Raw genomic sequence first — 25,483 nt, 5'->3', positions numbered from 1 at the left:
AGACCCAGACAGGTCCAACACCTTCCACCCTCAAGGGAAAGGCCCCCCCGTCCCTGCTCCCACCACCTTCCTCCAGGAGATGTCTGAGCAAATCTCTAATTAGCCTGTCTTTTCACACTCCTTCGATATTCAAAGTCCTCAAGAGGACTATGGACAGAACCAATGTAACTGGTTTACTATGTGATGCTAGATATTTTATTTGATACATTTAAAAATATGATCTAGGCTGGGCACAGTGGCTCACACCCGTAATCCCAGCACTTGGGGAGGCTGAGGTGGGCGGATCATGAGGGCAGGAGTTCAAGACCAGCCTGGCCAACATGGTGAAACCCCATCTCTACTAAAAATAAAAAAATTAGCTGGGCATGGTGGCAGGCACTTGTAATTCCAGCTAATGGGGTGGCTGAAGCAAAAGAATTGCTTCAACCTGGGAGGCAGAGGTTGCAGTGAGCCGAGATCACGCCACTGCACTCTAGCCTGAGCGACAGAGTAAGACTTTGTCTGTTGTGGTGGGGGAGATTCTCCTTTGGGGAAACAACCAAAATTCAGACAGAGTGGCCTAAAAAGCTTGGCAGATTCACTTTGGGCCATAAAGATATTCTTTAAACTTACAAATATGTATATGATCTAAGAGGCTGGGCGCGGTGACTCACACCTATAATCCCAGCACTTTGGGAGGCCGAGGGAGGCAGATCACCTGAGGTCAGGAGTTTGAGACCAGCCTGACCAACATGGAGAAACCTCTACTAAAAATACAAAAGTAGCTGGGCGTGGTGGTGCTCGCCTGTAATCCCAGTTAGCCAGGAGGCTGAGGCAGAATTGCTCGAACCCAGAAGGCGGAGGTTGCAGTGAGCCGAGATCACGCCGTTGCACTCCAGCCTGGGCAACAAGAGTGAAACTCCATCTCCAAAAAAAAAAAAAAAAGCCGCATGTGATGGCAGGTGCCTGTAATCTGAGCTACTCAGGCGGCTGAGGTAGGAGAATTGCTTGAACCTGGGAGGCAGACGTTGCAGTGAGCCGAGATCATGCCACTGCACTCCAGCCTGGGCAACAGAGCAAGACTCAGTTTCAAAAGCACAAAACAAAAAAATGGCCAGAGCTTCATGCAGGGTGTCATCCATGGGAGTGAAGATGTGGGTTCCTGTAAGCTCCCTGTGTCTCCTCACCCCTAGAAATCCTGCAATTGATAACACCCGGTTCTCCTCCCATACTCCCAACAACTCTCCTGAAACTGCCCTCATGGGGCTTGCTGAGAAGCCCCCCAAGACTGGGTCCAGCCAACCCTTTTCAGTCCTGATTCTCCCTGACCTTTCTGCTGCCTTCCACCTTCTGACTTTGACCCACACTGTTCCTTCCCAGTGGCTCCTCTGTCCCTCTGTGTGTCTCCCCTTCCTGGGCCCGCAACTGTACCTTAGAATTTGGCGGCCTCCCAGTGTCTGTGCTGGGTCCTCTCCTGGCTCTACATCCATGCTGCACAGCTTCACTCCTGTGGCTTCAGGGACCACTTAGAGATGGGATTCCTAACCTGCTTCCTGTCAGCTCCAGACCCAGCTATCCAGTGGCTGGACCTTCGCCTCCAGGCTTCCCCGTGGGCCCTTAGACACGGACACATCCCAAACCAGCTTCATCCTCTTCCCCTCATTACGATGCACACAGCTCTTTCCCATTCAGCCTCCTCCTGAGGACCGGATTCCTAGCCACGCAAAAGACAGAAGAAAATAGGCTCGGAGCAGGGCAGCTTCGAGTCGCACAGGTGAGTCCACCTAATTCCAGCACCACACCGTTTGATTAGAACTCAGGATGGGGCAATACTTTTCACCTCTGACCCCCAGGCCTCCCGGGGCCAGGGCAGTCAATGTTGACCAGATCGATTTCTGCCACGCCTGGAAGTCAGTGGTCAGCTGCTGACCACACTGTCAATTATTCAGGTTCCCTGGGATTTCACCAAGAGCCACGGTTTAACTAAAACACAGCCCCATTGTCCTCACACCCCCAACTTTCCCTCAGAAGCCTGGGCGGGGGCGGACAGCCAGGGCACCCCCCCAGCAGCCACGCACACATCTGCCCCAGCCCCTCGCTCCCCTTCCCAACTCACAGATCAGTCCAAGTCTGGAGCCTCCTGGTCCTCAAATCCCTTGGAGGAGATCCTGGGCTGAGAGGGCTGAGACCCTGAGGGCAGAATGGGGACCAGCCACCGGAAATTACCTGAGGCAGATGGGTTCCAGTCCCATTCTGCAAGACCCAGGCTTCTTTTCTTTTTCTTTTTTTTAATTCGAGACAGAGTCTCTGTTCCCCAGGCTGGAGTGCAGTGGCACGATCTCCCAGGCTCAAGCTATTCTCCTGCCTCAGCCTCCTGAGCAGTTGAGACTCAGCAGTTGAGACTCAGACTTTTCTTATCACCAGACAAAAACAGACACTCTGGGAGGCAGGGAGCTAGTCATCCACACAGGTGTGTGTCAGTCAGGGCGGACTATCCTGAGGAGGGCTCTCTATCCATGGGGAGAGTCAAGGGCTGTTGATGGTAACAACTAGATTTTTAAATGTGCTTTGCAATTCACAGTGCTAGCGGGGCATTGTGGCTCACGCCTGTAATCCCCATACTTTGGGAGGCTGAGGTGGGTGGATGGCTTGAGCTCAAGAGTTCAAGACTAGCCTCGGCAATATAGCAAGACCCCATCTCTATAAAAATATTTTAAAATTAGCTGGATGTGGTGGCACATGACTGTGGTCCCAGCTACCTGGAGGCTGAGGCGAGAGGATCACTTGAGCCCAGGAGGTTGAGGCTGAAGTGAGCTATGATTGTGCCACTGCACTCCAGCCTGGGTGACAGAGCAAGACCCTGTCTCAAAAAAAAAAAAAAACACAATGCTTTTAATGACATATGTCATCTTGTGGCCTCAAGTCTTTTTTGGAACAAGGCAGTGCCTAAATAAAGACATATTCATTTGACAGTCTAAGAATATGGATTTGCCCCTGGGCTCAGGTGATAGCAGTACTGAACACCGATAGTAAAGGGCCTGCCGCGTGTCAGGGATGGCAGGTTCTAAATACCCCATGTGCTTCAACACACACTGTCCTTACAACAACCCTGACAGGCAGCTGCTGGCATTGTCTCCATTAGTTTTTTGAGACGAGGTCTCACTCTGTAGCCCAGGCTGGAGTGCTGTGATGCAGTCATGACTCACTGCAGCACTGACCTCCCAGTCTCAAGTGATCCTCCAGCCTCAGCCTCCTGAGTAGCTGGGACCACAGATACGTGCCATCACGTCTGGCTAATTTTTGTAATTTTCAGTACAGATGGGGTTTCACCAGGTTGCCCAGGCTGGTCTTGAACTCCTGGGCTCAAGTGATCTGTCTGCCTCGGCCTCCCAAAGTGCTGGGATTACAGGTGTGAGCCACTGTGCCTGGACTGTTATCTCCACTTTACACAAGGAAAGATTTTACAGATGACGCACAGAGAGGTACAAAGAGGTGTCCAAGGTCTCAAAGCCTGTGTAAACCGAGCAGAATTTGAGCCCCGGCATCGGATTTCAAGCCCCTGCTCTTAGCCTCTGCTCAAAGTCGTGTAAAGGAGGTCAGTAAACGTTAGACAGATGATCACATAAGATCTAATGACAGAACCATGGAAGAAAGAAGTATAACAGGGAAGACTGAGCCATCCAGGATGTGGGTGGTGGGAGGGGATGAGAGTCAGAGAAGGATTTCCAGAAGGGTCCTTTAAGCTGAAGTCTTCAGGAGGAGGAGTTTGCTGGGGGAAGTGCCCAGGAAAGGTGCATTCCACGCTGTGAGAACCGCAAGTGTGGAAACCCTGAGGCTTCAGGCCCGTCACCAGGACCCCCTCGGAGCCTGGTCCCAGGGAGCTAGCAGGCGGCTGCATGGGGCTGCTCCCGGGCTGGGCCCACTTCCTCTCTGTCTGCCAGGTTTATTTTTAGATCTCTTACTTTCCGATGCCATGAGTGGGCCAGCAAGGTCTGGGCTTTCCTCATCAGATTGTTTATGTTCTACCCCATCGGCGTCTCTATCACGGCCCCTCTGCTCCCAGGCGTGATCTGCAGGCCTGATTGGAAGCCCTGGTTTCTTCTCTGACGTTGTCATTGACTATTCCACTCTCCTGGCTGGGGCCCCTGGGTCTCCCCACCTCACCCTTCTGCCTGCTTTCTCTCTTTCTTCCTGTCAGCTCAATTCCTCTCCACTCCAATGACCCCATCTGTGCCAGACACTGGGCTGAGTGCTGACAAGACAGACCTGAAAATGACACGAGGGTCTTTGGCATCGGGTGTGCTAGAATCCAGGTAAGTGTGGATGGTTTAGGGTGCAAACTGAGACTTGTGTGAAAGTGAAAGGGATGCTATTAATAATTATTGATTATTAGCAATGCTAGCACCACAGTGCAAGCCCAGGCAACTGAGAAACGGGGTCACCCAAGGTGATCAGAAGGACAGAAAAATGAGGAGATATTTGACCAGTGGAGGACAGGTGGAAGGGAGTCTTGGTGGGGGGAACAGCGTGTATAAATATTTGGCAAGTTTGGGGGAGAATGGTGAGTTCATGGTGGCAATAACCTTAGACATGGGTCTTTATACCTCAATCCTGAGCCATGGAGAAAGGGTAGAAGGATTCCAGCTGGATTCCAGGTGGGAAAATGTAGACAGTTTAATGTGACTAGCACAGGGTGACAAAAACCTTGCAGTTCTGCAACCCCTGTGTCCATAGCAGGCATCACTAATCGATCACTGCATTCTCCTTTCCACTGAACCCTAATTCAGCCTCACAGCCCTCAATACCAGGCTCTGAGACCAGTCACTACTAACTGTCACATTGTGTGTACTTAGCTGGAGACCACATCAAGAAAATTTGATGTGTACGAAGTTGGAATATGATTCTCTGGGTAATAGGGAGCTGTCAGATGTGAAGGAGAGTGGTGAAACTAAGACTAAGGCTTTGGAAGGTCACCACCCATGGAGGGTAGAACTAGGGCAGGGAAACCAGTGAGGCCTGTGCTGATATCCAGGCCATGAACCTGAACCTGAACCAGGAGCAGAGAAGTAGGTCTGGTGATCGAGGAGACGTTGAGGGGCAGGAAAAAGGAGAGGACAGTTAGGATGACTCCCTGACTTCTGGATGTCTAGCCCTGTGTCTGAGAAGATGCTGTGGGCAAGGCTGGTGTAAAGGCACCGTGGGAGGTCCTGATAGGAATCTTCTGTTCCAGAGGTCACCAGTGAGAGCCACCTGAGACTCTGTGCCCCCAGAGTGACACAGCTCCCCCTGGAGCAGTCCCCAGGGAGCCACTTCTGCAGGGAAGAGAGTCCTGAAGGAAACAGGTCACTGTGCTGTTGTTTGGGTTTCTGTCCTCTGCCCCATGTCAAGCCTTCCCTAGGTGGCTTAAAGCTCGAGGTGGCCTCTCCCTCCAAGGCCAAATAAATCTCAGGATCCCTTCACCTTCCATCAGCTGCGTGGGCCAGGCCTGAAGCAGTGAGGTTGCAAATGCGTTTTCCTGGGGAGCAGGGGCCTTGGCCTTCACAGCACTGAGAGGCTAAGGCGGCTGAGAGGGAGAGCCTGGATTGGATAGAAAGGAAGGAGTGCAGGAGGCAGGGAGGCAAGAGGCCAAGGGTGGGGTCGGATTCCTGGGAAACTGGCTTGGCATGGGCTTGAGGCCTAGGGAGTAGCTCTCCTCTTTGCGGGTTGGGGGTAGGGGATGAAGAAAGGAGCACCTGTCACCTCTTGCTCCCTATCCCCAGGGTGGCAGAAGAACTTAGTTTGGGACCCCCTGAATTTGAGGGTCTGTGGCATAGCACGGGGTGAAGGATGCCAGATCAGGGCTCCCAGGAGAGAACTCAGGGAAGAAGCTGGAACTCTGGGAGTTGTCAGGATGCAGGTGACACCTCAAGCCTGGGAGGGAGAGAAGCGGCAGCAAGGAGAACAAACAGAGCCTTGGAGAAGCCAACACCGAGGCAAGCGAGGAAAACGAGGAACTCACCTAGGAGCCCCGCAGCTGCCAGATCAGGCTCCTGGCTGCCTTCCTGGCCAGACCCCTCCTCCGGCAGCAGACAAGATGCATCTCTCGCCAAGCCTGCTGCTCTGAGAACCTAATGACTTTTGAGTCTGCCCAGGTGGGCTGCGGGACAAGTTTACCTCCCTGCTTCCTGCCGTCTCCCTGTTCCCGGCTCTGGCTGCTGCTCCAGCCACCTCTGAGGCAGCCCCTCCAGGCCCGTGCCACCCTCCCATTCCAGGCCCAGCATTCCAGACTTTCTCCTCATCAGAGTTTACCAGCCTGGTCTCATTCCCTTCTGCCTGTCCCTTGCCAAGTTCTGCCTGGCTCCCGGCCCTTCTCTTCCCTTCTCCTTAGAACAGGAGCCAGTTGAGGCCTGTCTTCAGAGTAAGCTCCACGCCAAGTCCTGGGACCCTTCCACCCACAGCAGCAAAGCCAGCCCAGGATCTGGGAGCCAGCATCAAGGACTCTCCCTTAGAAGTTCATCTGACGGTCCTCATTTCCCAGTACTGATCAGAAGGTTTTTGCTCTGGGTCAGAGACAGATCCAAAGGCTCCAAGCCCCTCTCTGGCCTCTTTCTTACATACGTCATCAGCCCACCCAATGCCAAACATACCCTAGAGTCTTTATCCTGCAACTCCAGCCCAAGGGGAGGCATGGGGATGTAGAGGGGTAGCTGATGTTCCCAGGGTCTGGGGCCTCAGTTTGGCATCTTTGTGTAATCTATTTGTCAGCTGGGGCCTCCCTTCCTTGACAATTTCAAAAATACTAGTTGAAATACATTTTTCACACTCGGTGGAAAGTGAAACACTGTCCCCAATATTTCAGAGAGTTCTGGAATGGCTTTCATTTTCACACCCCCCTCTGCATCAGAGCTGTGGCTTCTGCTAAATTCGTTTAGTGTCTGGCTTGGGCCACTGACCCAGGCTTGCTGTTTCATTTTGACACAGCTCTGAGACGTGGAACTCAGCCAGCACAATCCTCTATTCCACCAGAAACCCATAGCAGAAGGTATTTGTGTATAAAGCAGGCAAAGAGAGATTTAGGAAGGTCAGAGGGATGGTTTCAAGTGCTGCAATTTATATACCTTCCAACAAACACTGGCCAATCCTGTACTTAAAAGTTCTTCTGTGGCCGGGCATAGTGGCCCACACCTGTAATCCCAGCACTTTAGGAGGCCAACATGGGCAGATCACCTGAGGTCAGGAGTTTGAGACCAGCCGGGCTAACATGAAAAAAACCCCATCTCCACTAAAAATACAAAACTGAGCTGGGCATTGTGGTGGGTGCCTGTAATCCCAGCTACTCAGGAGGCGGAGGCAGGAGAATCGTTTGAACCCAGGAGGCAGAGGTTGCAGTGAACCGAGATAGCACCACTGCACTCCAGCCTGGGCGACAGAGCGAGACTCCATCTCAAAAAATAAATAAATAAATAAAGTTATTTTGTCAACCCACCCATCAGAAAGTTTTCCCTGGCACCTTCCCCTCCCACGGGGCCACAACTCCCAGCCCACTCGGCTTTTTCCTTCATTCTTTTTTGTGCGTCTTTCTCCCTCAAGACGCAAGACAGTGCCAGAGCAAAGGCAGGGGGTCTGCTCCCACATGGCCTGACTGAGAGCCTGACTCTGCATTTTATCAGCTGTGTGACCAAAGGAGAGATATCTAACTTATCTGAACCTTAATTGCATCTGCAAGTGAGGATAATAAAAGTTGAAGATAATAGGGTTGGCGGTGAGGATTTCATGAAACAGCTACAGGAACACTGAGCAGGGCGCCAGCTCCATCATGTTGGCTGCTGTTGTTGGTGTAGTTCACCCCTCCAGATTCTTCCCACACCCTTTCCCAAGGCCTGCCCATCTTTGCCTATTCAAACCCATGAAGACGCAGGGTGTGGTGACTCACACCTGTAATCCCAGCACTTTTTGAGGCCAAGGCAGGAGAATCACTTCAGGCCAGGAGTTTGAGACCAGCCTAGACAACATTGAGAGACCTGCCTCTCTCTCTCTCTCTCTCTCTCTCTCTCTCTCTATATATATATATATATATATATATATATATATATATATAGTAATTATATATTATGGATATATAATTTTATCTCATATGTATACATGTATCTATCTATATATTTTTTTGAGACAGAGTTTCACTCTTGTTGCCCAGGCTGGAGTGCAATGGCATGATCTTGGCTCACCGCAACCTCTGCTCCCAGGTTCAAGTGATTCTCCTGCCTCAGCCTCCCTAGCAGCTGGGATTATAGGCACACACTACCACGCCCAGCTAATTTTTTGTATTTTTAGCAGAGACGGGGTTTCACCATGTCAACCAGGCTGGTCTTGAATTCCTGACCTTGTGATCCACCCACCTCAGCCTCCCACAGTGCTGGGATTACAGGCATGAGCCACCGTGCCCCCGTGCCCAGTTTATATATATTATTTTTTAAAAGCCCATGAAGAGCTCAGAGGCAGGAGGTTTCACTGCACAGGACTGTCCCTCCTCATTGAGGTTATAAAAGGGCTCTGTCACATGTAAATGGGCTTGACAGGGACTTCACACTGGTAGACACTAAAAAAATGTCATGCCCTTCCTTCCTCTTTCTCTCTACCTTCCAACCCCCATCTCCACAGGGTTGAAATCAAACAACCATGACCAACAGCAGGGGACTCAGCCTGGATTTTGCCAAACTATTAGGAAAGAGATGCTGTCTTTTAGGGGTTTTTAGGTAAGCCTGGGGTTACTGCAGACCATCTTTTCTATCTCATGGGAAAAACCTAACAAATAATGAAGCCAACACAAAGAGAAAGAAAAAGAAGTGTCTTTCTTTGTTGCTGTTGTTTGTTTTTAGATAGGGTCTCACTCTGTCGCTCACACTGGAGTGCAGTGGTAAGAGCATAGCTCTTTTCAGCCTCGAACTCCTGGGCTCAAGTGACCCCCCTGCCTCAGTCTCCCAAGTACCTGGAACTACAGGCATGAGCCACCATGGCATTCAGCTAAAAGACAATAGCTTGGCGATATCATTTGAAGCCTTAGATCCAGCCTTACCTGAATTCATCCCTTGAGTTTTCCAATTACACGAACCAATATGTTCCCCTTTTCTTGTTTAAACTAATTTAATCTGAGTTCCTGTCATGTAAAAATTGAATGAATCTTGACTAATAGAGAATTTCAAGTAAAAATGGAGGTTATTATAAAGCAGAGAGGAAAGTCATGGCCTCCTACTACAGAAAGAATAACCAGAAGTCACAGGAATGAGAAGGTTGCTTCTACCTCCATTTCTCTCTCTCTTTCTCTCTCTCTTCCTCTTCCTCCATACAATCTCCCACTTCTGCTCTCCTTTTTCTCACTTCTGCAGACCAGGGTTTCTGCTGACTCATTGGCTCATCTAGAAAAGGTCCCAGGGATGACTGTCATTGGCCCAGACTGGGTCACGTGACCCCCCCTTGACTTAATGCAATCCCTGTATTTACCCCTGTATCTGAGGACTGGGGTCAGGCCCACCTAAGCCAAACAGGCCAAGATAGGGTGAAGAATCCTTTAAAAAAAGAAATCAGAGGGCCATTTTCAGAACGATGGGGAAAGAATCCAAATAGACAAAAAACAACAGATGATCACTCCCAGGGAGTTCAGTGAATTTCTATTTTATAACCAACCAAACCCTGACTGAGCACAAGGCCAGCACCTGGAACCGGGGGAGTGGCTCTAAAGGAAACTATCACCTGTGGCAACAGGTCCTGGGAGCTGTTTTGCTTAGGCTTTCTTTAATATCCTCACCAAGCACACCGTGATGCCAGAGGGAAACTGATTCTGACCTTGAGCATAACATGCAACCATTCTGTGGCATCGTTTGAGCTGGGTAAATGCCTCATGACATGAATATTTCGTGGGGAATTCCATTCCATGGAATATTGTCTCCTAGGTCTTGCTGTGAGCTGTGAGCTGTGAGCTCCACAGAAGCAGAGAAAACCCAAGGCGCTGGGAGAGATCTAGTGGCAGCATGTCACTGCAGCCGGCCCCAAGCCCTCTGGTGTGCACCAGCTTCCTTGCTGTAAAGGAACTCATCAGTGGCGTCTGCTTGGCCCAGAGTTACCCCTCAACCATTGCTCTCTCCCTCCCTCCCTCCCTCCCTCCCTCCCTTCCTCCCTTCCTCCCTTCTTTCCTTCCTACCTTCCTCCCTTCCTTCTTTCATTCTCACCCAGGGGAGTCATGCTGCAATCAGGAGAGCAACCCTGAGCGGTAAGATCTCCTGGAAAAATGTCAAATCCCCTAAGCCAGAGAGGGGGGTCAAAAATGTTTTCATCTGGAACCTCCTGATGTCAGGTAGTCAAGAATGGGGAGCCCAGACCCTTTTCAGCATGCCACCCTCTAGGTCCCAAAGGCCAGGGGACACCCTGAAGACTTTGAACAGGAAAATGACATGCCTGGCTTCAGGAAAATGGATTGGAAAGAGCCCAAAGGAGAGCCAGGGTGGGGAATTGGGAGCTTGGAACCATCGTCTGGAAGTGAGGTGAGCGAGAAGAAACAGGTTTGTCCTAGAAGTTTTAGTTGCTGCCTAGGAGATAAACAATATGCAAGTAAACAATACACGTATACAATGTGTCTGGGGGACAATAAGCATGTACGAAATATGACTGTAAGAAAAACTGAAGCAGAGCAAGGGGCTGGAAAACCGTGGAAACAGAGTGACTGGCGCAGAGACCGTCAAAAATAAAGACATGTTCAAGGAACGTCTGAGTCTCGCACTTTGATAAACACTGCTCTTCTCTCTCCGTCCTGAATTACATTGTCTCGGCTTAGGTTTTCACTCTAGAGGCTTCTCTTGTTCCCTGGGACTTAGGTATTTTCGACTTTTTCCCTTTTTAAGAATCAGCAGCCTGAAAGATAGCATGTTCACACATTCTTCGGGAATGTCACATTTGATATGGCCATGGATGCGCTTGACTTCTTTATTTATGATTTCTGGCGCTTTTCCTTTGAGGCCACTCAGAATAGCTTCTGATCTGGCTCACTCACAGAAATGGTGAAATCAAATCTTCCTGTATTAACCCTGACAGTAAGCAACTTTCCTGATGTAAGCTGCCCCACCCCCCGTGAGTAAATAACTGGGTGGTCACAGCCTTCCGTGAGCAGGGATACGTCCTGATTTCCAGTGCAACTCTCTCCACAGCAATGGCTTTGACTTGCGTACTATTTTTCTGGTAAAGTGCATTCACTTCCAGAAATCTCATCGCAATCGATAGGAGTGGTGTGCGTGCTCCTTAGGCCAAGCTAGGGCCATGCGCTCTTCACTAACCTCTTTATACTCCGTTAAATGTTTCTGCTCTATCCCTTGGTAATATTCAAATCAATGTTCTGACTTATTTATTCTTTGGAAGCCTCGTTTATCTCTCTTAGCATCATGCCACTTCTGTTTGCCTCTCTTGAACTTTTGCACTCTGGACAAAGCAGTGGGCTCTAAGGAGGGTTGGTTGTACGGTGCTGGTGTATGTGTGTGCACATGAGTGTGTGTGTCTCTCTCTGTGTGTGTGTGTGTGTGTGTGTGTGATATAGTTGAAAGGCCTCTGAGTTCAAAATCAAACACGTTTAGGTTAGAGGGACAGTTCTTTTAAGTTCTAGGTGCTAACTTTGAGCAAGTGACCTCTTGGGGCCTCAGTTTCCACACCTATAAAGCAAAAATTTGGGTATATATCCAAGAGACATGTAAACGTATGTATGTACAACAAAAACTTGTACGTGGCCCAAGTGCAGTGGCTCTCACCTGTAATCCCAGCACTTTGGCTGGGATTAAACAGGAGGATCACTTACTTAAGCTTAGGAGTATGAGAGCAGCCTGGACAACATAGCAAGACCCTGTCCCTAATAATTTTTAAACACTTGTGGCCAGGCGCGGTGGCTCAAGCCTGTAATCCCAGCACTTTGGGAGGCCGAGGCGGGTGGATCACGAGGTCAAGAGATCGAGACCATCCTGGTCAACATGGTGAAACCCCGTCTCTACTAAAAATACAAAAAATTAGCTGGGCGTGGTGGCGTGTGCCTATAATCCCAGCTACTCAGGAGGCTGAGGCAGGAGAATTGCCTGAACCCAGGAGGCGGAGGTTGCGGTGAGCCGAGATCGTGCCATTGCACTCCAGCCTGGGTAACAAGAGCGAAACTCCATCTCAAAAAAAAAAAAAAAAACACTTGTACGTGAATGTTCACGGCAGCTTTTTTTTCTGGGGGGAAGAGTAGGGTCTCTCTCTGTCACCCAGGCGGGAGTGTAGGCTGGAGTGCAATAATGTAATCATAGCTCACTGCAGCCTCGAACTCCTGGGCTTAAGCAATCCTCCTGCCTCGACCTCTCAAAGTGTTGGGATTACGGGCATGAGCCACCATGCACAACTGGCTTTTAAAATTATCAACCAAAACTGAAACCAATTAAATGTTCATTAACAGATGAATGGATACATAAAAGGTGTTACGGAATATTATTCCTTTATAAAAAGGGATGAAGTGCTAATACAGGATACAACATTATGCTAAGTGAAAAAGAGCCTTGCAAACATTATGCCAGCTGGCCACAGTGGCTCACGCCTGTAATCCCAGCACTTTGGGAAGCTGAGGTGGGCTGATCACCTGAGGTCAGGAGTTCAAGACCGGCTTGACCAATGTTGTAAAACCCTGTCTCTACTAAAAATACAAAAATTAGCCAGGCATGGTGGTGCATACCTGTAGTCTCAGCTATTTAGGAGGCTGAGGCAGGAGAATCATTTGAACCTGGGAGGTGAAGGTTGCAGTGAGCTGAGATTGCACCACTACACTCCAGCCTGGGCCACAGAGCAAGACTGCATCTCAAACAAAAAAAAAAAAAAAAAGAAAAGAAAAGAAAAAAGTAAAACAAAAAACATTATGCTAACTGAAAAAAGCCAGACACAAAAGACATTATGTATCAGTTTCCTAGGGCTGCCATAACAAAGTAGCACAAACTGGGCGGCTCAAACAGCAGAAATTTATTGTCTCACAGTTCTGGAGGCTGGAAGTCTAAGATCAAGGTATCCACAGAGTTGCTTCCTCCTGAGGCCTGTGAGCAAGAATCTGTGCTATGACTCACGCCTGGTATCTGGTGGTTTGCTGGCAATCTTTGGCATTCCTTGGCGTAGAGAAGCATCACCTCAGTCTCTGCCTTCATCTTCACATGATGTTCTCCCTGTGTGTGTATCTTCGTATCTAAGTTTCCCCTTTGCATAAGGACACCAGTCATGCTGGATTAAGGCTCACTCTAATGACCTTCTCTTCAACTAATTGCATGTGCGATAACCCTGTTTTCAAATAATACCACATTCCGAGATACTGGCATTAAGACTTCAATTTATAAATTTGGTGGGGGTGGGGGAGGCACGATTCAACCCATAATACCACATGTTGTAAGATTCCATTTATATAATATGTCCAGAATAGGTGAATCCAGAGAGACAGAATGAAGATTTGTGCTTGCCAGCCACTGGGAAAAAGCGGAAATTGGGAATGACTGCGAATGGGTACGGAGTTCATTTTTGAAAATGTTCCAAAATTAGAACAACGATGTGAACACAGTCTGGCAAGTAAACCCCTAAGATAGGCAAGTAAACAATATATACACAAAATACGTTCAGGGAGGCTGGGCATGGTGGCTCACATCTGTAATCACAGCACTTCGGGAAGCTGAGGTGGGAGGATCACTTGAGGCCAGGAGTTTGAGACCAGCCTGGGTAACAAAGTGAGACCCCCATCTGTACAAAAAAAATTTTAAATTAGTTGAGTTTGGTGGTGCCTGCCTGTAGTCCCAGCTACTCAGGAGGCTGAGGTGGGAGGATTGCTTAACCCTGGGAAGTTGAGGCTGCCATGAGTCGTGATTGCACCACTGCACTCCAGCCTGGGTAAAAGAGGGAGATCCTGTCCACCCCCACCGCCACCACAAAAAAATACTCAAAGAGCAATAAGAGTGTAAGAAAACACAAAACAAGGAAAGTGACCTTATTTTGTGTGGTTTCAGTTACCCATAGTCACCTGTGGCCCAAAAATATTAAACAGAAAATTCCAGCCAGGCATGGTGGTTCACACCTGTAATCCCAGCATTTTGGGAGGCCGAGGTGGGTGGGTCACCTGAGGTGAGGAATTCAAGACCAGCCTGACCAATAAGGTGAAACCCTATCTCTACTAAAAATACAAAAATTAGCTGGGCGTGGTGGCAGGCGCCCAGGTACTCGGGAGGCTGAGGCAGGAGAATCCCTTGAACCCAGGAGATGGAGGTTGCAGTGAGCTGAGATTGCACCACTGCACTCCAGCCTGGGTGACAGAGCAAGATTCCATCTCAAAAAGAAAAAAAAAGAAAATAACAATTCCTAAGTTTTAAATTGTATTCCATTCTGAGTGGCATGATGAAATCCTGTGTCTTCTCAGTCCCTTCCGCCTGGCATGCAACTCATCCCTTTGTCCAGCATCTTCATACTGTCTGAACACCCACCTGTAAGGCACTTAATAACCACCTTAGTTCTTAGTGCCTGTGTGGATACTGTGGGGCTTGTGTTTAAGTAACCTCTTATTTTACTTAATAATGCCACCAAAGTGCAAGGGTAATGATGCTGGCTTATTGTTAAAATTGTTCTCTTTCATTATTAGTTACTGTCATTCATCTCTTGCCATCCCTAATTGAGAAATTAAACTTTGTCTAGGTAGGTATATAGAGGAAAAAACAGAACCAGTAAGTCTAGTGCTAGCTACAGTTTCAGTCATACACTGAGGGTCTTGGAATATATTCCCCATAGATAAGAGGGAATTGTGATACCAAAATTCAATAATTTACACACTGTTTTTTGTTTGTTTGTTTGTTTTGTTTTGTTTTAGAGATGGAGTCTTGCTCTGTCACCCAGGCTGGAGTGCAGTGGCCCAATCTTGACTCACTGCAACCTCTGTCTTCCGGACTCAAGCGATTTTCCTGCCTCAGGCTCCTGAGTGGCTGGGATTACAGGCACCAGCTACCACGCCCAGCTATTTTTTTTTTTTTTTTTTTTTTTTTTGAGATGGAGTTTCACTCTTGTTACCCAGGCTGGAGTGCAATGGCGCGATCTCGGCTCACTGCAACCTCCGCCTCCTGGGTTCAGGCAATTCTCCTGCCTCAGCCTCCTGAGTAGCTGGGATTACAGGCACGTGCCACCATGCCCAGCTAATTTTTTTGGATTTTTAATAGAGACGGGGTTTCGCCATGTTGACCAGGATGGTCTCGATCTCTTGACCTCGTGATCCACCCGCCTCGGCCTCCCAAAGTGCTGGGATTACAGGTGTGAGCCACCGCGCCCGGCGCCCAGCTAATTTTTACATTTTTAGTAGAGATGGGGTTTCACTATGTTGGCCAGGCTGGTCTCAAACTCCTGACCTCAAGTGATCCTCCTGCCTCGGCCTCCCAAAGTGCTGGGATTAAAGGTGTGAGCCACCACATCTGGTGAATTACACACTTCGAATGGTTGAACTGTATGGTCTGTGAATTATATCTCATTAAAGCCGCTTTTTTAAAACAAGTTGCAATGTTTACTATTCTTTTGTCATAATCGGTTCATACAGATCACATGATATCATGGAAACGAATGTGTTTAGAAAACACTGCAAAGACATAAACAATTGTAGCTTTTGGTTTTTAATTTGTAAATACCTTTGGTACTTGCTATGTGCCTTCCGCTCTAACTGCATGGTGGATTCTCTATTCATTCCAAATCTTCCCAATGTAATAAGGAAAATTCCACTTCTCCTTACAAGCTAACTTCAGCAGTCCCTGCAAGCTTAGTCTCATATTACTTACAAAAACATCTTCCCTAAACCTGCCCTGTGATTCCTGCAAATTTTTTCTCCTTTCTGAACGGATGTCTCTTTTGCCACTGAATTTATCTCACTGCAATCTTCAGAAAGCACCTTCAGGCTTTTGCATTTTAAGAGACAGTATTTTTCCCCTGCATCTGTGCTTTTGCCCTTGTTGGATCACAGCTAGTTTCTCCCCAGAGGCCAAATCAAATTTCATAAAACAGTCAGGATCTAGATGGAGGCTAACGAACTCCATGCTCAGCCTCTGAGTCCACCCCTGGGTCTCAACGGGAGCTGACAGAGGTTCCCTGTCTCTTGAAGGTATAACCCTTGGTGACCACTGTTTGTGGCTAGTCCACTTAGTTGCCTGTGGCCACAGAAGCAATGGACACCCTCCTCTTATTTGTGACCTTGGCTGGGTGCCTCATGCCTGCTCCTGGGTGAACTGTGTGAGTTGTGGGTCTCTCGGGCAGTCTGTCTCCTGTTCTTCAGGGTGAGGGATCTCTAGGTATGAACTCCATCAAGGTGAGTAGATTGTAGGTAAACTGTGCAGTTGCCAAATCCAACTGGGAAAATCCTAATATACGAATCCTTCCAATGCCCTCTTCTCCCATCTGCCTGTTAGATTGTATGCTCTGGGGCCTGTTCAAACTGGGTGCCCATCCTTGCCCTCTAATCACTTGCTGTGTCTTTGGCTGAGTTGCTTAACCTCTCTGGGCCTCAGGTTCTCCAAGTACTTAAAAGGGGACAATGATCCTTTTCTCATAATGTGTGGTAAGGACAAAATGATTTTTTTTTTTTTTTTTTGGTGAGACAGAGTCTCACTCACTCTGTTGCCCAGGCTGGAGTGCAGTGGCATGATCTTAGCTCACTGCAACCTCTGCCTCCTGGGTTCAAGAGAGTCTCCTGCATCAGCCTCCCGAGTAGCTGGGATTACAGGCCTACATCATCACGCCCAGCTAATTTTTGCATTTTTAGTAGAGACAGAGTTTCACCATTTTGGCCAGGTTGGTCTCCAACTCCGGACCTCTAGTGATCTACCCACCTTGGCCTCCCAAAGTGCTGGGATTAGGCATGAGCTTCTGCGCCCAGGAAGGATGGAATAAAATTTGTCTGGTACCTACTAATGTTAGCTCTCTCTCCCCTATGATCCCACATGTCCCTCCAGGAAAGCAAGATCTGACCCACAAGGTGCATCCTGGCTGGACTGAGAGCTACGAGGCAGTGGAAACAATACTGCACTTGGGGTCAGACCAAGTGACCTAATTTGAAGTCCTAGCTCTGGCTTGTGAGCTTGCACAGACTTATCTAATCCACATCTTCCCATGCCACTGGGGCTGGGGTGAGGTGAGCAGCACAAGGGATTGTGGGTAAGAAACTGCTTAGGAATCTGGAAGGCTGCTGGGCGCAGTGGCTCACGCCTGTAATCCCAGTACTTTGGGAGGCTGAGGTGGGCGGATCACCTGAGGTCAGCAGTTTGAAACCAGCCTGGCCAACATGGTGAAACCCTGTCTCCAGTAAAAATACAAAAATTAGCCAGCCACGGTGGCAGGTGCCTGTAATCCCAGTTACTCAGGAAGCTGAGGCAGGAGAATCACTTGAACCTGGGAGGCGGAGTTCATTACAACAGAGTAAGTGAGACTTTGTCTCAAAAAAAATATTTCATTCCATCCTTAACACATTTTATGAGAAAAGGATCATTATCCCCTTTTCACGGTTGCAATGAGCCGAGATCACACCATCGCGTTCCAGCCCGGGTGACAGAGTAGGACTCCGTCTCAAAAAAAAAAAAAAAAAAAAAAAAGAACTCTGGAAGGGGCTGTGTGGCTGGGAAGGTTTACTGTCCCCCCTGCCTTCCAAGGGACTCTGTGGCCCAACACCCCTCATCCCACACTTCACCCCTGGTTGCTCCTCACAGGGCCCCACACCCAGCTCCTCAGACTCACTGCTCACAGGCGAGCAGGCTCCAGGACCCTCCCTCTCTGCTGCCCCATTTACCTTCCTTTCTCTACATCCTCCCAGCAGATCCAGCAGATCCTTTCCTAGCCCAAAGCAGCTTTGAAGAGCCATCGTGAGCCAATGGTCAGAGCTGATAGTCTCCTATCCTCGACTTGCACGCAGTGAGTACGGCGCTCCCACGGGACTGGGAGGGGCCTCTTCATCATTTGTTACTTGGCTGCTTAGAGCTGGGGGTGCTGGGGCAAGTTCCTTTCGCCCTCTGTGCTTCTACCGCCTCATCTGTAAGTCGACAATGACAATAGCACCTACCTTGTAAGTGTCTGAGTAGAGTAAACAAGCGTCACGTGTGAAGACCTTAGCTCAGAGTCCAGCAAGTAGATAGTATTATTGTTGGTTATTCATTCAGCTGTTCCCGATGCAGCTACTCACAGGACACCTCTCTGCTGCAGCTAGGGGCAGAGTGAATCAGATGGAGACCTCACCCTTGCGGAGTTCTTAGTCCAGAAGGCAGGCAGACAAGACCACAGTTGCAAGGTGATAACAGTGGGTGGGTGTTGTGAGAGTCACTGCACAAAGTGATAAGAGGAAAAGAGTGAGGTGGGAGGATCACTGGAACCCAGGAAGTCGAGGTTGCAGTGAGCCAAGATGGTGCCACTGCACTCCAACCTGATGACAGAATGAGACCCTGTCTCAAAAATAATAGTGGTAAAATAAAATTTCCAAAAAAGAAGCCTAACACATCAAGCTCTATAAGCATGGACTAGCCAGGTCTGTTGCCCAGGATCCTTCTGTGTTCCACCCTTCTGGCTACTGGATTGTTTCTTCTGGTGGACGTCTGCAGGAGAGAGGCGCTAACTCTTCTGGGGTGGTCAGGAGAAGCCTTCCAGAGGGAGAATGTTTAGTTTGGCCTCGGCGGTATAGGAGCTCACTGCTAGTGGGGAAGAGACTGGAAGAGAGCAGTTCTGGGATGGAATAGCACAGCAAAGGCACAGAGGCTGGGAGAGTAGGGCCTGCCTGATCCCCTCCCACTCATCTGGAGCCTGCCCATGGGGTCCTACTGGGAGCATCTGTGACTCTCACGCTGCAGGTGTCATTCAGCCTGAGCCAGGAGCAGGCCACAGGTGTCAACACCCCAGGAACTTCCCTGAGCCAAGTGAGTGGGAGACGGGAGGTAAATACTTCAGCATCCTCTGCTCCCCCAGTGGGACAACTGGAAGCTGTGCTTCTTCCCATTTCCCGAAGGACCCCAGCAGGATGGAGCCCCAGGGGCTCAGCACCGTGGCCACCCTTGAGCGCACTCTGTGTTAACGTCCAACTGGGACAGGCTGTTTGGACTCCATCCTTCTTCCAGGATCTGCTTCCGGGCAAACCTGTGAACCCGGCCTAATAAATCAAGCTCTGTAAGCGAGGACTAGGCAGGTCAGTTGTCCAGGATCCTTCTGTAGTCCATCCTTCTGGCTACAGGATTTGTTTTTCTGGTGGTTACTGAGCATCCATCCATGGGCAGCCCCGGATTAGCCACTGAGATTCAAAGAAGTGGAGAAGATAGTCCCACAAGGAGCTGTTGGAGGAGACAAGACATATCTGGGACAAAGAGAAAATACTGAAAAAACAGGAAAGATGGAGTTCACTTGGGGAAAAATAAGAAGGTTGGTGCATGAGATCCTAGGGGATTGCCACAGAGAGAAGTAGGGAGTGGAAGCTGAAAGGACAAATGGAGGGTCTCGCTCTGTTGCCCCGGCTGGAGAGCAACGGCGTAATCTCGGCTCACTGCAATCTCTGCCTCCCAGGTTCAAGTGATACTCATGCTTCAGCCTCCTAAGTAGCTGGGATTACAGGTTTGTGCCACCATGCCAGGCTAATTTTTGTATTTTTAGTAGAGACAGAGGTCTCGACCTCTTAGCCTCATGTAATTCTCCTGCCTCGGCCTCCCAAAGTGCTAGGATTATAGGTGTGTGCCACCACCCTGGCCTGAGGCTGCGTTTGGACTCTGAAGCCTGGAGTGCCTCTTGTGACTGCTTCTCAGTGGGGAGCCATGGAATGGTTTTGGGACAGGAACAGTTGGTGTGTTGGAAGGACTCTGGGCTCAAATGGAGGATGACAGGGCAGGGCGAGGCCCAAATCAGGGAGGCCCGGGAACAGGCTGTCGGAGGAGTCTCAGCCGGGCCTGCTCTGGTTCTGTAACTTCAGCTCAGCCCTGGCTCAGCCAGCCCAGGCTCCTCCAAGACCTCCCCCCTGCAGACTCAGGAGGGCTGTCTTCTCATAAGTGCTTGGGACACTTCCTGCCTTCCCACCCTTCCTTTCAGACCCACTTCCTTCTTGGCCTCCAAGCCTATTCTTCCTCTTACCTTCTCCCATTATCTCTGACTTCAGAATGTTTGCTTTGGCTCCTACTGTCTCCCCTCTGCTCTCTCCTGCGGTTAGTGTTGGATACTCAGCAAAATCTCTCCTTCCTACAAGCCAGCGCAGACCCATCGGGGCAGGGATTGTCTTCTTTCTACTTTAAGTAAACGGAATTGGAGCAACCTTGGCCTTGGAAGACAGATTTTGTCTTCTAACGACTTTCCTTCAAAACCACAAATGCATTTTGTCTCGATTTGAGGTGGTTCTTGCCTCTCATCTCAGCAACCTCAGGGTGAGCGTGAAGCAGCCTCTGGCAGCTTGACGATTTCACAGCGGATGCTGCGCTTTTGTGAAAAGTCGATTTCTCTGCAAACCAGCCGAGAGGGCAAAGAGTGCGGTGCTCCTTCCATTCAACAGATCTCTATGAGCCAGGCCTTGAGCTGTGTTATGGGGAGTCACTGAGTAAGGTATCTGCTCTCCAGGCCCGCATGGCCTGATGGAGGAGATGAACCAGGAGACTGTCCACATGAAAAGCTTGTACAAAGTACCACGTGGTCTCAGTGGAGGTGCAACGCCGTCCACGCTGACCTTGCATGTGCAAAGCATCAGAGCTGTGCAACCTTGGGCAAGTTATTGAACCTCCCCCTGCCTCAGTGTCCTCGGCTATGAAATAGGCCAAAATGAGAGTTCTTCTCTTCTAGGCTTGATGTGAGGATTACATAAGGCACACAGGAAGTGCTTAGCATGGAATCTGGAGAAGGAAATGCTCACTCTTCTCTCTTTTAAAAACATTCTCCTGTGATTGGGATTTTCAGGTTCCCCAGTGGGGATGTGTGGGAAAAACAAAACAAAACATTCTCCCAGTACTTTGGGAGGCCAAGGCGAGCAGATCACTTGTGGTCAGGAGTTCGGGACCAGCTTGGCCAACATGGTGAAATCCTGTTTCTACTAAAATGCAAAAATTAGCCGAGTGTGGTGACAGGTGCCTGTAGTCCCAGCTACTCAGGAGACAAAGGCAAGAGAATCGCTTGAACCCAGGAGGCGGAGGTTGCAGTGAGCTGAGATCACACCACTGCACTCCATCCTGGGTGACAGAGTGAGACTTGGTCTCAAAAACAAAAAACAAAACATTCTCCTATCACTTAAATTCTTCCTTAAAGTATACAATTCAGTGGTTTTTATTCTATTCGCAAGGTTGTGCACCATCACCACTATTTCCAGAACATTTTCAATAGCCCAAAAGAACCTTGTACCCATTATCTGTCCCTTCCCTCAATTTCCCCTGCTCCTACTTTCCATCTCTATGGATTGACCTATTCTGGACATTTCATAAAAATGGAATCATACAGTGTGTGATCTATTGTACCTAGCTTCTGTTTTCAAGATTCTTCCATGTCATAACACTCATCAGTACTTCATTCTTTTTTTACTGCTGAATAATACTCTAGTATATGGATATACCACGTTTTGTTAATTCATTGGTTAATGGTCATTTGGGTTATTTCCACTTTTTGATTTCTATGAATAATACTGCTATGAACATTCATGTAAAAATTTTTGTGTGAGCATACTTTTCATTTCTGTTGGGTGTATACCTGGGAGTGTAACTGCTGGGTCATATGGTGATATCATGTTTAACTTTTAGATGAGCTGCCAGACTGTTTTCCAAAGTCACACACCTACTTTTTTTTTTTTTTTTTTTTTTTTGAGACAAGGTCTTACTCTATTACCCAGGCTGCAGTGTGCAGTGGCACAATCACAGCTCACTGCAGCCTCAACCTCTTGACTTCCAGCAATCCTCCAGCCTCAGCCTCCAGAGTAGCTGGGACTATAGGCACATGCCAACATGCCTGGCTAATTTTTGGTATTTTCTGTAGAGATGGGGTTTTGCCATGTTGTTCTCGCTGGTCTCAAACTTCTGGGTTCAAGTGATTCACCTGCCATGGCTTCCCAAAGTGCTGGGATCACAGCTACCAAGTCCGGCTGACACCAGCTACTCTTGACTCTGTTTCCCAAAACACTCCCACACACCACTGCTCCACAGCCCCAGCGGGACTATTACAGTGCCAAAACAGAAATGATGTCTCTGGAGCCCCAGGGCAAGTCAGCGGCAAACCAGGACCTAAGCCAAGAACTTAGGGGCCCAGATTCACCTTGCTGCCTTAGGCACCTGGACTTTTTAAATTACATTCTGGATACATGAGACATGGTATGAGGCATTGCCCCTGAGCATGGCAGCCCAGTGTCCAGCAGATGAATGGTGACCACCCTGGCCTATCTGAGCCTCCCAGACACCAGAGGCCCTGAGTCCCCTCCTCCACCCCTGTTGGCACACACACCCCATGTGGTCCCTGAGCTCTAGGCCAAAGGACAATGGCAGATATGATCATTTAAATGGCTACACTGTCCCAGATGGGTGGATAGTGTTTCTAGGGTGGAGGGGAGCCCTGGGAAGTTGCCTTCCCAGCCTGCGCTTCTCCTGCCAGAATTAGAGCCCAGCCTTGGATCCCAGCCTCCCAGGGGGAGGACCTAGCCCCATTCCTCACCCACATCAGACTCTCACCTTCTTGTGACCTTCATGTTCACCCAGTTCCTTACCCAGACCAGCATCTTTTCACTGCAAGCTCTCAGGCCCCTCTGATGCTATGTTAAAATGACCTTGAACTGAGACCTAACCTTGCTGAAACCCAGTTTTCTCATGTTTTCTGCCTATCCCATAGGGTGGTTGTAGAAGCAGCACAGGGTGGGAATTAGGGGCATGAGACTGGCAGTCAGACAAGGGTTGATTTGAAACAAGGTACCACCACTTCCTTACTAGCTCTGTGACCTGGGACAACTCACTTAGCCCTCTGAGCCTCTCTTTCATTCTCTGAGAAATGCAGACCCATATAAAGAGTACAGCAGCTGGCACAGCAAAAGGACTCAATGATAGCTGTGGTTATTGTTTTTACAGAGTGAAGGAGATGGGCATGAAAAGTGCCTACCATATAGCAGGTGCTTAGCACACAAGAGCTATGGTTTTTATCATCCCCTGTGTTTCTGTGGGTGAGTGGCACAGGGTTTGAGGGCCTGGGGGAGATGGCTTTGATTATCACCCAGAGCATCAGTGCAACCAGAAAGTGAACTCCAAGCACATGCAGACCAGTGGTCAGGGCAAGGGGAGCCAAGAGTGCGGGAAGCATTGGGACAGAGCCAACACTTCTGTAAGCTGAGTATGAAGAACAGAGTGAAACCAGTTGAGTGGGAAAGTCTCCAGTGAACGCCAGAGGCAGGGGTTTCTGAAGGCTGCAAGGCTTTTAGGCACTCAAATACCTGCTTTGTAAGCAGCCAGAGCTATTTAAAGAAACGTACTGAGCAGCCGCTTTGGGGATGCCTTAAGCTTCCTGGGCAGATAAGCCATGTCCCAGCAGGCTTTGGCAGTAAGTATCACGTGACCGTGCAAACAGACAGATAGCTGAATGTGAGCTAGGAAGCCCAGAAGCCAGCAGAGATCATGGCAGACTTCCTGGAGGAGCTGGCTTTATAGCATGCTGAGGTAGCCATGGGTAGGTCATTGATTTGAGAGGGAAGGAGGCACATAGGCAAGACTACAAAACTTGCTTCAGGGGGAGGAGCAAGAAGATGCATCTTCTTGAAAACATCAATACAATTTTTGTCTTATTCAAAGGGATGCATTTTCATTGTAAGAAATTTAACAGTAAGAAGTTGTGAAAAGGAGAAAATGAAAATAACAGTCTCCTATATTTTCAGTCTCTAGGGGTAACTAGTACGAAGATTTGAGTGTGCTTTCTTCTATGTTTTAAAAAAAACATATTACTTATGTTTTTCTTTTTGTTTGGTTTTGTTTTGCTTGCTTTGCTTTGGTTTTGTTTTCGTTTTTTTGAAACAGGATCTCTCTGTCACCCAGACTAGAGTGCAGGGGGGTGATCTTGGCTCACTGCAACCTCTGCCTCCTGGGTTCAAGGGATTCTCCTGCCACAGCCTCCTGAGTAGCTGGGATTACAGACACGTGCCACCATGCCTAATTTTTGTATTTTTGGTAAAGACAGGTTTTCACCATGTTGGCTAGACTGGTCTTGAACTCCCAAACTCAAGTGATCTGCCCACCTCGGCCTCCCAAAGTGTTGTGATTGCAGGCGTGAGTCACTGCACTTGGCCTTTTTTTTTTTTTAAAGAAACAAAAATAGACTCATATAATGTGACTGTTTGTGACCTACTTTTTTTTTTCTTTTGCCAGAGATAGAGTTTTACTTTATCACCCAGGCCGGAGTGCAGTGCCATGATCATAGCTCACTGTAACCTCAAACGCCTGGGCTCAAGTGATCCTCCTGCCTCGGCCTCCCAAATTACTAGGATTATAGGCATGTGCCACTGCACTAGGCCTGTTTGTGACCTACTTTTAAAAATGTATCATGAACTGTGTTCCCTGCCATTAAATATGCCTTTTCACCACTACTTAATGATTTTATAGTATTCTCTCGTGTGAATGGAACATAGTTTATTTAAGTAATTTTCTATTCTTGGATACTTAAGTGGCTTCCAATTTTTCAGTATTGTAAGCATCTTCTTAAATGAATATCCTTGTAGCTGAAACTCTGTGCACATCCTTAATTATGTCCTTGGGATACATTTCTAGAAAAGGAATGTTAGGATAAAGGATATGCAGATTTTAAAGAATCTTAATACGTTATTGTCGAATTGCTCCCCAGAAAGCTTGTATGGATTTATTCTCTTACTAGCAGAATATAGGGTGCTATTTTCTTAGCATTTGTACTGCCATTGGCTATGGTCTTTTCTCATCATGAATTTGATACATTAAAGACCAGAATTCATGAATTCAAAGTTCCTGAAATGTAAAATGGAAACGATAATAATGGTATGTATCATGGGTCTGTTGTGACAATCAAACCACATAGTAGAATATGCTTAAAAAGAAAACACAATTTGGAAGCCTTGTGAGTCAAGATTGAAAAGATAAGGTAGTTGGGAACCAGCTTTATAAAGTGCTTTGTTTATTTTCTCTTTAACTTCAAAATTAATAAATGCTTGTAAAAATTGAAACAATCCATAGTTGTGAGAATAAATGACCAAAGTATTCCTTTGATTCTTTCACAATGTCTTCCCTAGAAGTTAGATGTGTATCCTACCAGATCTTTCTTGATAGCTTTGCAAACTGTGTATGTATGTGTGTGTGTGTTTATATACAAAGTTTTGTTGTTTTACAAAATGGAATCCTGTCTCGAATATGTCTTTCATCTCAGAACATATGAATCTACCTTATTCTTTATCATTTCCATTCTGTAGTCGGATTCTGTAGTCAGATAAGCATGCATTATTTAATCTTACCCCAAGCAAAGAAGTAACAACACATCATCATACCCATTTCCT

At 48.2% G+C, this 25,483-nt stretch overlaps 1 long non-coding RNA gene across 1 annotated transcript; it reads right to left on the bottom strand.

Moving 5' to 3' along the window:
* Positions 1–930: 930 nt before the first annotated feature.
* On the bottom strand, positions 931–18,221 carry LOC141583782 (uncharacterized). The gene is made up of 3 exons (XR_012516675.1): positions 18,062–18,221; positions 2,096–2,169; positions 931–1,693 (listed from the first exon to the last, which is right to left on the bottom strand). It is a non-coding gene; the product is annotated as an uncharacterized LOC141583782 (long non-coding RNA).
* Positions 18,222–25,483: the final 7,262 nt, after the last annotated feature.

Source organism: Saimiri boliviensis, chromosome 2, assembly GCF_048565385.1.
Source record: "Saimiri boliviensis isolate mSaiBol1 chromosome 2, mSaiBol1.pri, whole genome shotgun sequence".
NCBI classification, from domain to species: Eukaryota; Metazoa; Chordata; class Mammalia; order Primates; family Cebidae; genus Saimiri; species Saimiri boliviensis.
This window is presented reverse-complemented; position numbering and strand designations above follow the sequence as displayed.